General features: G+C 44.3%; 1 pseudogene; it reads right to left on the bottom strand.

The window, feature by feature from the left end:
- Positions 1–10,364, bottom strand: LOC139356928 (zinc finger protein 669-like; annotated as a pseudogene).
- Positions 10,365–15,846: the final 5,482 nt, after the last annotated feature.

Here is a 15,846-nt window from a genome sequence, read left to right as displayed (position 1 = left end):
TAAATTCCATGAAGTGAATTTATTACTTACAAATAGCAAACAAAAGACAACAGAAGTCTAGGATTCAATATGAACCACTACCACAAGATCAGGAAGGCTACCCAGAGCAGATGGATAGAGTTTTGACTATAAGTGCTTCACTTGCACTACAACTGAGGGACCCCAGAAAGAAGCCCACATTGAGTTTTCTCCCAGGATGTGGTTTGCTGGACACAAGCGTTAAAGGCCATTCTGTTTCGAGCAGGGACTATAACAGAGCCTGGGCTGTTCTGACCAATGTCACTTGATTATCAGGATATTGCCTTCCCAGCATGTCATACAGTAATCTTGAGAACTACCAGTAAGAAAGGGAGGAAAATGGCCCTGCACCCTTAAAACTGAAGGATCAGGATATTTGCTGTGACAGAGGCACAGACAGTAGCGACAGAGTGTTCTTGTGAGCCATCTACTAGTTCTCTTAACCGGAGCGTGGCACCAGACCGCTTTTCTATTTCCTTTCAATGGAAACTATTTCAGAATATTTTGAATTTCTACATCTATAGAGTTGTGGCACATGATCACTGGCAGTGTAGACTCTCTGCATGGTTAAAGGAAAGAGTTCAGAAGCCCATCAACCCACATTGGAGGAGACCACCTAATCCTCCAGAGAGTGTCACTCCATCTTCCGGGGGTTAGCTCCACATACAGTAAGGCCACTATAACTAAGGCCGTCAAGACTTGCAGTCCAAAGATGAGACTTTTGACATGCTGATAAGCAGCAGTTATAAGAAAAGCCCACACACTGGCCAGGAATTTTTCAATGAAAGCAGCTGAGACGCTTCTTCATATGCTTCGGTAGGGGCTAATATCAAACTAGTTCTTCCCATTTTCTTTACTCAGCAGTGCCTGAACCATGAGGCACCATAGATGTACACCTCATCAGGAGGGTGTATGGTATAGCAGCAAGGGGAGCAGCAGCACAAGAAACAAACAAGGCCACTACTTCTGCTTACATAATAACTATTGTCTTGGAGTGTAAAATAATTAATAATGTTCACATGGCTGCCCTAAGCACACAGAGATGGTGACCAGAGCAGATGCAGGGACTACAGACATACAGCCTGATTCTTGCTAATTAGGACTTAAGTGTTGGCTTACGTGCTGTGCTTTTGTGCATTCATAAGCCAGGGCCTCAAAACTGCCTGCTAAGCACAGGCCAAAGGTCATGCTGGGGTGCAGTTAAACATTGATGTCTAGGAGATGAGAGCATTTTAGTGTGGAAGAAGATGACAACACCTGAAGACCACAAAACACTGTGCAGACCAAAGGGAACGCCCATCGTCAGCTCACGGTTCTGACCCAGGTGACTGCTGATGTGTTACGGAACAGTCAGCCCACAGCAGGTAGGTCAAGTTGAGCTGGTGTCCTTCATGAGGGCTGATCCATTCCATTCGTGTTGCCAATTGTTTCAATAGCGTCTCATGCACCCCACTGGTGAGGAAGGAATTAGCACCCTACGTTTACTGACACCGTTAAACACATAACATCTATTACTAAACAGATAAGCCAGATATCGGTTATTAATTACATACAGGAGGATGGTGTAAGCTCCCACAGGCCCAAACAGGGATTAACTTGAGCGTAGAGAGTGGTATAGCATTTAAAAAGTGAGGATATTCCTTTTTTTTTTTTTTTTTTGACACAGAATCTCGCTCTGTCACCCTTGCTGGAGTGCAGTGGTGTGATCTCAGTGCACTGCAAGCTCCGTCTCCTGGGTAAACTGTATGTACTTAGGAATTAATACCAACTCATTATTAGCAAAAAATAAATATCTTTACATCAAGAGTAGTTTTTCATTTAACAAAAATAGGTGGGATGTGTATAATGGACAAGGGATAATCAAAATTTGCCAAATGAGGCTAGTAAGACAATCCCAAGAATTCACAATAATTATTCACTGGTCCATTAATCACAGGACAATACATACAAATGAAACTTACCTGACCGGGCGCAGTGGCTCATGCCTGTAATCCCAGCACTTTGGGAGGCTGAGGCGGGCAAATCATGAGGTCAGGAGTTCAAGACCAGCCTAGCCAACATGATGAAACCCTGTCTCTACTAAAAATACAAAGAATTAGCTGGATGTAGTGGCGTTCACCTGTAGTCCCAGCTACTCGGAAGGCTGAGGCAGGAGAATCGCTTAAACCCAGGGGGCGGAGGTTGCAGTGAGCCGAGATCGAACCACTGCACTCTAGCCTGGGCAACAGAGTGAGACTCCATCTCAAAAAGAAATAATAATGAAATAAAAAAAATTAAACTTACCTACATGTCCGGAGCTGCACGCCCCGGCCATAGCGAGTAGTAGCTGACGATTGAAGACGCCTGAGCTATGTTCGTTTCCACCCCACACCTTCTCCCTATCTTTGCCTTTTTTCCCTGTATTAATACCTCATAAAAGATGGCGCTCTTCCTGCTTCTTCTTCACCTATTTTTCCCGCGCCCGCGAAAATTACTACCTGACAGCGCAGGTGCAACATGACGTTCGACCAGAGAAACCAATACCTACTTGGTCACGCCCTCTGCGATGAGATCATCTCCGCCTCTGGCCCAACCCCTTTCCCTCCAAGTGTATATAAGGCACTGCATTACCGCCATTAAAGAAGACTTGATCAGAGCACTGTCTTGTCTCCATTTCTCGTATCTCTTGTTCCCCAAATTCCCACCCCCTCTTCCAGGGCCTGCTTCGACTATCCCGCGGGTCGGGAGACCTACATATTAGAAAAACATCCAAATTCAACCATGAATCCAGCACATTATCAAATGAATAGACAAAAATTCTACCAACAGACTTAAGAAAATATCATTATCTATGAAATTCAAGTACTACTGCTTAAAGAACATTTACAGAACTCTCACCTCAAGGTTTCCCTGCAACACAAGGTGAAATGCATACTCAAGACTCTTTAAGAATGGGCCACTGATAAAAACAATATACTTGTAACTTGTGTAACATTTCATAGATTTTTTTTCAAGCACTGCACGATAATTAATTTGCATCAGGCTTTCCAAATTAGAAAAGCTTCACTTACAGAACTTCTTTCCCGTGGGAGTTTTCACACGGCTTTTCAAGTAAATGTTAAAACTGAAAATATTCTTGCAGTTTCTAAACTATTAGAGTTTTAATCCTGTGTACGTTCTTGTATTTACAAGGTCCAGCCAGCTACAGCGTGCATTTACATATGTCCTTGAGTGGGTATGAGAGAAATGAAACACTCAAACATTCTGGACATTCATAGGGTTTTTCTCAGGAATGAGCTGATGTCTTCAAATGGAACTAATACAACCGAAGGCCTTACCATAAATTTAAATTCAAAACCTTTTCTCCACTCTGAGCCCTCCCAAATCTTCAGGAAAATCTGAAGGCTTGACCACATTTCCTACATTCTTAAGGTTTCTCTGCAGTGTGAGCTCTTTCATGTTTATGAGGGAATGGGAAAGAGTAAATGTTTTACCACATTTCTTACATTCAAGGGGCTTTATTTATTTATTTATTTATTTATTTATTTTTGAGATGGAGTCTCACTCTGTCACCAGGCTGGAGTGCAGTGACACAATGTCAGCTCCCTGCAACCTCCGCCTCCTGGGTTCAAGTGATTCTCCTGCCTCAGCCTCCTGAGTAGCTGGGATTACAAGCATATGCTACCACACCCAGCTATTTTTGTATTTTTAGTAGAGACGAGGTTTCACCATGTTGGCCAGGATGGTCTCGATCTCCTGACCTCGTGATCCGCATGCACAGGGCTTCCCCCCAAGCCCCTGTGGCCTTTTATGTCCTTGAAAAAGAACTAAGACAACTGAAATGTGCCACCATGCCCAGCTAATTATTTTCTTTGTTTTTGTTTTGAGACGGAGTCTGCTTCTGTCGCCCAAGCTGGAGCGCAGTGGTGCGATCTCAGCTCACTGCAAGCTCCGCCTCCCAGGTTCACGCCATTCTCCTGCCTCAGCCTCCCGAGTAGCTGGCGTGAGCCACCGGTCCCGGCTTTATTTTATTTTTTGTACAGACAGGGTTTCATCACGATGCCCAGGTTGTTTCACATTGTTTTAATCCAGGCTGGTTATGAACTCCTGGGCTCAAGCAATACACACACCTTGGCCTCCCAAAGTGCTGGGATTATAGGCTGAGGCACTACACCCAACCTCTATATCATGACTTCTTTAGTGGCGCATAAGGTAACTGGAACGAGTGTAGGCTTTACCGCATCTCTTACATTCATAGGGTTTTTCTCCAGTATGAATTCTTTCGTGGAGGTGAAGGGAACTGAGGCGACTGAAGGCTTGGTCACATTGTTTACATTCATAGGGTTTCTCTCCAGTATGAGTACTTCTATGGTTACAAAGGGAACTCAAACGACTAAAGGCTTTGCCACATTGTTTACATTCATAGGGTCTCTCTCCAGTATGAATGCTTCCATGGTCATGAAGGGAAGTGGAACAACTGAAGGCTTTATCACATTTGGTACATCTCTCTCCAGTGTGAGTCCTTTCATGCATCTTAAAACAAGAAAATCTGAGTGTTTTCCCACATTCCTTACATTCGTAGGGTTTCTCTCCAGTGTGAGTTCATCCATGTATTAAACAAGAACCAGAAACAGTGAATGCTTTACCACATTGTTTACATTTATAGGGTTTTTCTCCTGTGTGAGTTCTCTGATGTCTTTCAACTGAATTGAGAAAATGAAAAGCTTTCCCACATATCGTACATTTATAAGCTGGATTTCCACTGTGCGTTATCTTGTGTCTTCTAACACCTGGAACAGAAACAAAGAGTTTCCCTCACTGTTCACATTTATATTGCTTCTCTCCATATGGTTTGTATCCTGAGTGAGCTAGGATGTGCCTATTAAGGAGGGAATGATGTACAAAGACTTTTCCACAAATACTGCATTCACATTGTTTTAATCCAGTAGAAATGTTCTCATTCAGATCAAGATTTGGAATGTGGCTGACAACTTGTCCATACTGACTACCTTCTTTGCTTTCACACAGTCTCTGTACCATATGATTTCTGTAAAAAAAAAAATGACAAGCACATTACTATTGGTTGGTTTAATAACTTTCTACTCATTCATAGGTCTTTGACTTACACTGCTACCAATACTAGGGAAAATGCATTTTTGTTTTGTTTTGTTTTTGTTTTTGTGCCATGACTGAATTATTTGAAAGTAAATGGGCTACTACTGAAAACACAGCTACCACCTGCATGGCTATGACCAAAATAGTAACATTCATATACACAATTTTGTAGTACTATTTTCAAGTAAACTGTTTTCCAAACACTGACTGCTACACTGATGTATGTTACATTTTGGGTGAAATTTTTCTAAAAGGAAATGAATTTCAAGTGACTCTTATTTGCTTTGATTGCTTGTTTTCAAATTCATGACATGCTAAGATTCCTTCAGAGGACTTTATTTCCTCTTCTCGGTGCAAATTATCTTGTATCTTTCCCGTTTTTTGAAGTGATCTTCAATATTCTGGTCTTTCCGTTTTTTCCTAAAATGCAGATGCACAAAATTATCATGAATTATTTCAAACTATAGAAACATTACTAGATTTCATGTTCATTGTACACAGTGCCCATGCCTGATTTATTCACCAAATCATTCCCTTGCCCCATTCCAAATCACAAATAGCACTGATGATAGGGAAATACTTCTGTAATTAAGTGAAATGTGTTGTCATTCTTAGCTACAGAAGCCAGGTTCCTGCAGGTTTCCTGCATCACTTCTCTGGAGAGATTCTTCTGAGAAGAATCTAGCAAAGCCCATTCCTGCTGGGTAAAGTTCACAGCCACATCCTCAAAAGCCATGGAGTCCTAAAACATTCCACACATGTGGATAGAAGGATGAGTGAGACTGAGAGCACTGGGAATGTATACTCAATTCATAAGCTGTTTACATGATTCTAAAATTTCCAAGCATTTATTCTATGACTTGATTGTCACAACTCTTACTCTGTTCACACATACTCCCTCCCACACAGCAGTACTAATGCTAGAATTGAATTATTCAAAAAGGCAACAGCAAAGTAGAAACACCCATCTCATTAGAGAATCCAGGGAGTGAGATTACGATATGCTGCTAGGAGTTACCTTTTAACTTCACTTTGTACATTTCTAGTATCTGTAATACTAAAGTCCTACCTGATGTGCATAAGTGCGTTAATATTATCAGTCCTGAGACTACTTATTCTTAAAAATACCTGCTCGCAAAGTTCAATCTTTGTTTGTATTAGGAACTTACATTTTGAAAGGGATTCCACCAACCCAAGTAATAAGAATGACTCACTGCATCTAAATGGCTTATGCAGTATATTTTCCAAAACTTCTTCTGCTGAAAGTCTATTATTTTGTGTCACTGCAGTGGTACTTAGGGAACCAGACACAAAAACACAGTCTGAACACTAGTGTTCCATTAATTTCCCTGGTAGACAATATTTTACATGTGCTGTCACTTGTTAACTGTGGAAGTGAACCCATTCCACGTGATTACACCAAGAGAGAATAGGCTTATTAAATTTAATTGAGTAGTAAATAAAACCAATAATTGATATTTAACAATACTAATACAACAATTTTTCAAATTTCTATTGCACAATATCAAGGCAGAAAGGAATAAGAGGAAATAGGACACATGCTTTTTAAAATGACATTAATATCACCACCTCCAGATGCTATTCCTATGAAACCACATAAATTCCCAAATCAGGTGGTTTTAGGCAAGAAAATCTACTCTTTCATATGCAGTAAAAATGACCAATGTCTAATCATTTTTAGTCATCTAAAAAAAGAATGATGGCTTGTCTACATACTTCTAAGATTTTCAAACAAAAATATTCAGGACAGCACAGTGTTAGCAAAGAGATGAGCAAGCAGACCAAAGGAAAAAAAAAGTCTTAATGACCCAGCATCTATATAGAAAGTTGAGGAATGATAGAGTAGGCACTATAGAATAGACAAAGAAATTACATGCACTTTAAAATATGAGGCAAACCAGGCTGGCATCTACTTGGGAAAATGTATTGCATTCTTCTCTATTCCATGAACAATAATCATCTTATTATATATTCAAATACAAAAGATAAAACCAGAATACTTTCAGAAGTCACAGGAAGATTTTTTTTAATGAAGGATTAGGCAGAATTTTTTTATGTAAGAAAAAAGTGATAAAGGAACAGACAAACTCAAACATATTAAAATTTAGGGAATAAAAAGAAAATAGAGTGGGCCAGGCGTCGTGGCTCACGCCTGTAATCCCAGCACCTTGGGAGGCTGAAGCAGGGGATCACCTGAGGTCAGGAGGTTGAGACCAGCCTGGCCAACATGGCAAAAATCCCGTCTTTTTGTTGTTTGTTTGTTTGTTTATTTGTTTTTGAGATGGAGTCTCACATTGTCCCTTGGGCTGGGGTGCAGTGGCAAGATCTTGGCTCACTGCAACCTCCACCTCCTGGGTTCAAGCAATTCTCTTGCCTCAGCCTCCCGAGTAGCTGGGATTACAGGTGCCTGCCACCACGCCTGGCTAATTTTTTCGTATTTTTAGTAGAGACAGGGTTTCATCATGTTGGCCAGGCTGCTCTGGAACTCCTGACCTCGTGATCCGACCACCTTGGCCTCCCAAAGGGCTGGGATTACAGGCATAAGCCACCGTGCCAGGCCTAAAACCCTGTGTTTACTAAAAATATGAAAATTAGCTGGGTGTGGTGGTGGGTGCCTATAATCCCAGTTCCTCGGGAGGCTGACACAGGAGAATCACTTGAACTCGGGAGGCGGAGGTTGCAATAAGCAGAGATGGCGCCACTGCACTCTAGCCGGGCTACAGAGCAAGACAGCATCTCCAAAAAACAAAAAAACAACACTCAGACACCCAGATAAGAGGATACACATGTGTCCACTGTCATAAATTCTTCACCAAGCTACAAGAGGGGAACTGACATTTTGGTGAATCTTTATAAATCATCAATTTATCTAACACATTTTATTTCACCAGTAGCATTTACAAAGCTAAGTCCTACAATTCCATTTGAAATTACCCTTAAAAAGAACAGAACTTTAAAACTTACTACACTCACTCTGGGGAAGAAATAAATACGAATTTTTAGCAAATGAAATACATCATTTTACCTTGCCTCTTTGGAAATAGTATTTTTATCTTTCAAGCTGTACTGACAAAATGTATCTTACAGTCAGTGAAAACCTGAAACTCAAATAAGCGGACAAGCCTTTTCAAGGTAACAAACTCAGGGAGAGGCAGTGCTGACTCCAACGCAGACCTTTCTAAGTGTCACGGCAGGCCATTCTATCCCTTAGGACACCCATCCTGTTCAGTAAAGTACTCAATGACCACCTACGAGGCACTGGCACTGCTCTTTGTCCTCCTGTGTGCCTTAAGTGCATTTTAATATTCAGGTGCTTGCACATACTCTCTGGGGTGGGTTTTCCTTGTCCTTTGGGATGGTTTTTCTCTCTTCACAGGTCTGAGACAAGCTAGAGAGCAGAAATCATTTATGTCTTTTCCTCTCAATATCAGCATCCAATTGGCAAACCATCAATGTGTCTTCGAGGAATAAAAACTCGGGCCGGAGGAATAATTTTAATGACCTAACTTTCATGACATTACATTGTATTGTCCATTAATTTTAATGTCCTAAAATTTTAATGACCCTAAGGGGTCACCATTTTAGATGAAACTATACCAGGAGATTCCTCTAAGGCCAAGAGCATCCAGCTGCTCCCCTGAGAGACTCTACCCCCTACCTCAGGCTGTCCTTGGGGATGAGATGACCCCAGGGCTGATACTCACTAGACCCTCCAATAGACATGGCCACTGTGGGTATCCTGGGTCATCCCCCAGACAGTTCTAAAATGCCAGGACTAGGAAAAGACAGGAGAGTGGCTAAGAACACAACACCCTGTAAAGTTTTCACGGGGGGACCTCAACCTAAAGACATTTTGGTAATATGTACACTTAGGAAAGATGAAAAGAAGAGAGGTACAAAGATTTATTTTTAGAGTGTCAGATGATTTATTCTCCGCTTTCCTCTCATGTAAAATGTTTGGAAACAGAAAAATATTTTGGCCAAGGTGCCTCACGCCTGTAATCCAGGCGCTTTAGGAGGCCGAGGAGGGTGATCAATTAAGGTCAGGAGTTCGAAACCAACCTAGCCAACATGGCGAAACCCTGTCTCTACTAAACATACAAAAATTAGCTGGACGTGGTGGTGGCGCCTATACGCCCAGCTACTTGGGAGGCTGAGGCAGGAGAATCGCTTGAACCCGGGAGTCAGAGGTTGCAGTGAGCTGAGACTGCATCATTGCACTCCAGCCTAGCGACAGGGTGAGACTCCGTCTCAAAAAAAAAGAAAAAAGAAAAAAATATATATATATATGTGGGTATATGTGTATATATATGTATATATATGTGTGTGTATATATATGTATGGTTTGCTTCCTCATTCACCTTATCAAAGCCTCTCATTTACGCCCCTCCCGTGAACCCCAAACCACAAACCATGACTGCGGTACCCGTTTATGAATCGCATTTGCTCAAACACGCTGTTTAACGTTTTAACAAAGCCTCAGGTTAATTTTAGGGGGAGAAAGGTGGGACCGGAAGCTCCATGAACCACAGCTTCTCCCACGCTGGAACCCCGCACAGGGAGTCGGGGCTCTCCCGGATCACCCTCCCGTGCTCACCGCACTACCTGGGTTGGGGAGGCGCGGGGTTCCCGAGAGGGCTCCGGCCGGCGGAAGTGGCGCCCGCAGGTACAGACAGGACGCAGGGGTCCCGCTGCCCGCGCCGCCCAGCCCTGCGCAGAAGGTGACTGAGGCCCGGCTGCGCCCGGCGACTCGATCCGCAGGTTCCGCAGCCCATGGCTGGTTCCAGCAGGTTTCACCCAGCCCTCTTCCCCACTTCCGGAAGCCAGGCGCAGTCCACTCACGGTTCCTCGGCTTCCCGGGTGTCCCGGCGTCAGCTAGGGATGTCCCAACACCCGCAGGTCACAGGGTGGCCGAGGCTGCTGCAGAGCCACCGGGCCTCCCAGAGCCAGGAAGCAGCAGCGGAGACTCACAGGAAGAGCCTACGGTGGCGAAGGCGAGACAAAGCGCCCGCCAGCCAGATCCCGGAAGCCGCCCTCTCCTTTCCGGCGGTGCGCCTGATTGACGGGCCCCCACTCCAGCGTCCCTGATTGTCTGGGGCTTCAGGCCCCGCCCCCTCAGGCCCTGAGTGACAGGAGATTGCGATCTCACGTGAGGCTGGATGAGGCCAGAATGACCGTTTTGGCCTAGCGGTTTATAGGGGGTGCGTCCTTCCTGCGCTGGGATCTGACCATGCAAGGAGCACATTCGCATTTAACCTTGTATACAAGATTATAGCTATTTGTGCATAATATAGATATAAAATTGCAAGCAATATAATGGCAATTCTGTAACTGCCCAGTGGGTTCACCTTGCCCGCTACCTAGACAGAGCCGATTTCTCAAGACGGGGGGAATAGCAATAGAGAAGGAGTAATTCACGCAGAGTCGGCTGTGCGGGAGACCAGAGATTTGATTTTTATTTTATTTTATTTCATTTCATTTCATTTTATTTTATTATTTCTGAAACAGAGTCTTGCTCTGTCGCCCAGGCTGGAGTGCAGCCTCGGAGTTTTATGATTATTCAAATCAGTCTCCCTGAGCATTTGGGGAAAAGAGTATTTAGAAAGTTTATTTTGCCAAGGTTGGGGATGCTTGTGCATGACACAGCCTCAGGAAGTCCTGATGACAGTTGCCCAAGGTGGTCAGAGCACAGCTTAGTTTTGTTGGAGATAAATGCTCGGTGACGCAAAGTGAAACCAGCACTTAAGCAAAAGTTTTCTCAGCAACGCAATTTACCTCTGCGGAAGCGTGCTGCTCGCATCAATCACAATCGCAAGAGCACACAGAACAAAGGAAAGCAGGGGTTTTTATTCCTAATGCTATCCCTACCTCTGGCATGGGCTGGGGCCAGACCTCAAGATCTAAACTGACCCCGTTGGCTATTTGTGAATACTTTCCCAAATAAGGAAGGGGGAAGGGAGTCGTGAGTTACAATGGTGGGACGTGTGGTTTGGAAGGGAGAAATGGGTGCAGAGCAGGTAACCAAGGGAACAGATGTGACTGATTGATTAGAACTGACGGGGGGAAGGTTGTTTACAGTAACTAAGGGCAAGAAGGCATGGAGAATAAGAAAGTTGAGTTCGAGAACAAAACACAAGAACGTTAACATGCCGAACCTAGGAAGAGAAACTGACTGTATCTGACGGTTTTACACATTTTAGGGAGACAGGAGACATCAATCAACATATGTAAGATGAACACTGGTTCGATCCGGTACAACCTGAAGCAAAAGTGGGTCAACTCGAAGCCAGGAGGGGGCTTCCAGGTCACAGGTAGGTGAGAAAGGAAGGGTTGCATTCTTCTGAGTTTCTCATGAGCCTTTCCAAAGGAGGCAATAAGATATGCATTCTTCTCAGCGAGCAGCGGATGACTTTGAATAGAATGGGAGGCAGGTTTGCCCTAAGCAGTTCCCAGATTGATTTTTCCCTTTATCTTAGTGATTTGCGGGGCCCAAAATATTTTCCTTTCCAATTTTCCCCTTTTGTTTTAAAAATATTTTGGAGAAAGCATTTTAGAAGAAAATCAGTCTCTGGTGGCAGGTTTTGTCTGACTTCTCATGGAGTAGCTGAGATTACAGGCGAGCGACACCACACCTCGCTAATTTTTTTTTTTTTTTTTTGGTAGAAACGGGGGTCTTCCTCGGTTGCCCACGCTGTCTCTGGTGCCCAACGCAGGGCTCCCCGTAATCTCTACAAATAATACAGTGAAGGAACACCAGAGCGTGGAAAGCTGAGGACGACCGACAAAGGACTCCCGAGTAGGTTTTCACTTCAAGCTCTAGGGTAAGGAGGGCGCTCGGGGAATTCCAGGGAAACCTTGGGAAAATGTGGGTCGAGCTGAGAGCAAGTTCGCTAATTACTTAAGCCTTGTGCAGCAGTTACTGCGCCGCGGAGGGGTAATTGTCAGTACCCAAAATCTCACATCTTTGTTCCATCTGGTAGACAAGTATTCTCCTTGGTTCCCGGAATATGGAACCATGAATGTAGAAGATTGGGACAAGGCCGGATCAGACTTAAAACGAGCACAACAAGAGGGCCGCGATATTCCCGTCTCTGCTTGGTCTGTGTGGTCTGCAATTAAAACAGCCCTGGAGCCCTTCCACACTGAGGAGGAGAAGGAGGATTTTCAGGATGACATAGGAAAGTTGAATAATCAGGAGTCTAATTATCAGCTAAGTGAACCATGACAGTCTCCTTTAAAAAAGGGCGAGAAACGGGAAGGTATGTATGCTAATCTCCAAAGACTTATAAAAGAAACTGCCACCTACTGCGCCTTTAGGGGAAGGTCTGGAATGGCCACCCCCAGGCCAGCCTCGTGAATACTTGGAAGGGGAGCCTGAGACCCGCACCTTGCCGCTCCCATTGTGGCAGGCCCCGCCAGTAACTATGGCGAAGGGAAGTTTCAGGCTTGTCCAACAGCCAATTAGGATGAGGGAATGATCTAGGCTTGCCCACCTGTTAGTTATGGTAGAGGAGTGCTGTGAGCGGGTCCAAATACAAATTATGGCACAGGGACAATCCAGGCATCCATTCACCAGGCACAAGAAATGGGGGATTTGAATGCTTGGCAGTTTCTGGTAATTATTTCACCAGCTGAGGAGGCTAGAGAACTTGTTCAAGCATGCTGGGAGCCATTTCCTTTTAAAATATTAAAAGACTTAAAGCAAGCAATTGGACAATATGGGCCAAATTCCCCTTATGTTCATTCCTTGTTACAATGTGTGGCTTATAACAGATGTTGAATACGTGTGGATTGGGAGGCATTAGCCCGATCCACCCTGTCCCCCTCTGAATTTCTCCAATTGAAAACCTGGTGGACGGATGAAGCAACAAATCGGGCAGAAATGCTCAAGCCCAACGTCCCGTTAATATCACACCTGATCAATTGCTTGGAATCGGATAGGCATGGGGTACTCTAAATCAACAGATGGTAATGGGTGATGAGGCTGTTGATCAGCTCAGAACTACATGCCTAAGAGCCTGGGAAAAAATTCACGACCCTGCTACTGTTTATCCTTCTTTTCACACATTTCAACAGGATCCAAGGGAGCCTTATCCTGATTCTATCGCCAGTTTGCAGGATGTGGCTCAAAAGGCTATTTCCAATTCTCATGCCAAGAAAGTGATCGTTCAGCTGCTTGCTCATGAAAATGCTAAGACAGAATGTCAGGCAGCAGTTAGACCTATTAAGGGAATGGCAGATCTAAATGAGGAAAAACTTTAAGTAAATACATTAAAGCCAGCGATGGCACTGGGGGGCACTTATATAAGGCCAGCCTCCTTATATAAGGCCAGGGGGAGAGAGGGGGATGTTATTACTCCCCATATCGTGGGGGGTTCCTCATGCCCTGCGATGTGGATTGTAACAGTGAGGGGGAGAGAAAGGATTGCTATTACTCCCCTTTACGATGTGGATCTTAATAATTGTTCCCCCCTGAAATGTGTGTCCATTATTAGCAGTCTCTTTTGTTCACGATATTAGGAACAATTTCACAGGTTATGTGTACACAGCCTGCGATGGGAGAAAGATTACCATCCTCTGCACCGCCCGATATTAGGAACCATATCACACAATGGGTGTACACTTTTTCGGAGATTTGGGGTAATGTCTTCCTATTTTTCCCTGAATATTCGGAGACATATCACAGGGTGGCTGTACACCCACTACTCTCTTGGCATGAACATCATACTTTACCTACTGGAAATTAGGAGCAATAGCACAGACTGGGTGTGAAGCCACTGTCATACTGCAAGTAATATCATGCTCTTCCCCCAAGTTATGAGGAACAATATCACAGGGGGGTGTGTACCTTCTCCAGTAGTGGGAGTAGTATCATCATCTCTTCCTTTAGATGACAGGAACAATATCACAGGGTGGGTGTACACCCCGTGTGTTTTTGGAAGCAATGTCATTCTCTCTTCTTCTAGGTTTTTGGATTCATATCACAGGCAGGGTGTACACCCCTTGTTGTATTGGAGGGAGTCTCATCCTCTTTCAACCTGCATCTTTAGAACAATATCCCATGGGGGCTGTCCATCCCTTCAATATTGGTACTAATACAATCTTCTCCTTTCCTGGATATAAGAAACAATATCACAGGAGGGGTGTACACCCCTTGCAATATTGGTAGTAATATCACCTCTCCCTTGTGGTTATTAAGGACAAAATCCCAGGGTGACTGAACGGTTCCTACTTTATTGGGAATAATATCCACTCACCTCCTGGATATCAGGAACCATATCACTGAAGAAGTGTCCACCCACTTCGATATTGTCAGCCATGTCATCTTCTTCCCACCTGGATATTAGGAACGATATCCCGGGTTTGGGGGCGCTGTACACCCACTGCGATATTGAAAGTAAAATCAGCCTCTTTCCCGCTGGATATTAGGAACTCTATCACAGGTGTGTGTGCACTTTCTGGGATATTGGGAGTACTATGAGCCTCCACCCCGCTGCATATTAGGAACAATATACGGGGGGGCAGGGTGGTTACAGCCCCTGCGATATTGAGAGCAATAGTCTTCTCTTTCCCCTGTACATTAGGGTCTACATCACAGGGGTCTGTACACCTTCTGCGATATTGGGATTAATGTTGTCCTCTCCCCTATTGAATGTCAAAAGCAGTATCATAGAAGGGTGTACCCCCCCTGCGATATGGCCAGTAATATCATCGTCTCTACCTTTGGATACTAGGAACAACATCACAGAGGGTGTGTACACTCCCCTGCAATATTGGGCATAATGTTATCCTCTCTTCCCCTGGATATTAGGACTGATATCCCTGGTGGTGGGAGGTGGAGTACATTAAGAACAATATCACTGGGTGGGTGTACACCCTGAGATACTGGGTGTAGTATCCTCCTCTCTTCCCTAGGATATTAAGAACAATATCACTGGAGGGGTGTACCTCTGCAGCCCCTGTGTCATTGGGAGCAATAGCATCTTCTCCCCCTCTCGATATAAGGAACAATATCCCAGGATGGGTGTACATCCCCTGCGATATTGGGCGTAATGTCTTCGTCTTCCAACGTGGATATTGGGCATAGTGTCACAGGGGGGTGTAAGCTTTCTTCGATATTGGGAGCAGTATCACCCTCTCCCCTCAGGATTGTAGGCAAAATATTGAAGTGGTTTTACAACTCGTGTGATATGGGCAGTAATATCATCCTCTCCCCACCTAGATGTTAGGAACTATATCACAGGCAGCTGTACATTTCTTTTTTTTTTTTTTTTTGAGACGGAGTCTAGCTCTTCGCCTGGGCTGGAGTGCAGTGGCCGGATCTCAGCTCCCGGGTTTATGCCATTCTCCTGCCTCAGCCTCCCGAGTAGCTGGGACTACAGGCGCCCACCACCTCGCCCAGCTAGTTTTTTGTATTTTTAGTAGAGACAGGGTTTCACTGTGTTAGCCAGGATGGTCTCAATCTCCTGACCTCGTGATCCTCCCGTCTTGGCCTCCCAAAGTGCTAGGATGACAGGCGTGAGCCACCGTGCCCGGCCTCGACTGTACACTTCTTGTGATATTGGGAGTCATATCATCCTCTCCCATCATGGATATTAAGAACAATATTACAAAGGAGGTGTACACCCCCTGCCATATTGAGAGTAATATTATTCTCTCCCCTTTGGGATACTAAGAACAATACCGCAGGAGGTGTGTACAACCCCTGTGATA

The sequence above is a fragment of the Macaca nemestrina genome, chromosome 10 (assembly GCF_043159975.1).
Source record: "Macaca nemestrina isolate mMacNem1 chromosome 10, mMacNem.hap1, whole genome shotgun sequence".
NCBI lineage: Eukaryota > Metazoa > Chordata > Mammalia > Primates > Cercopithecidae > Macaca > Macaca nemestrina.
This window is presented reverse-complemented; position numbering and strand designations above follow the sequence as displayed.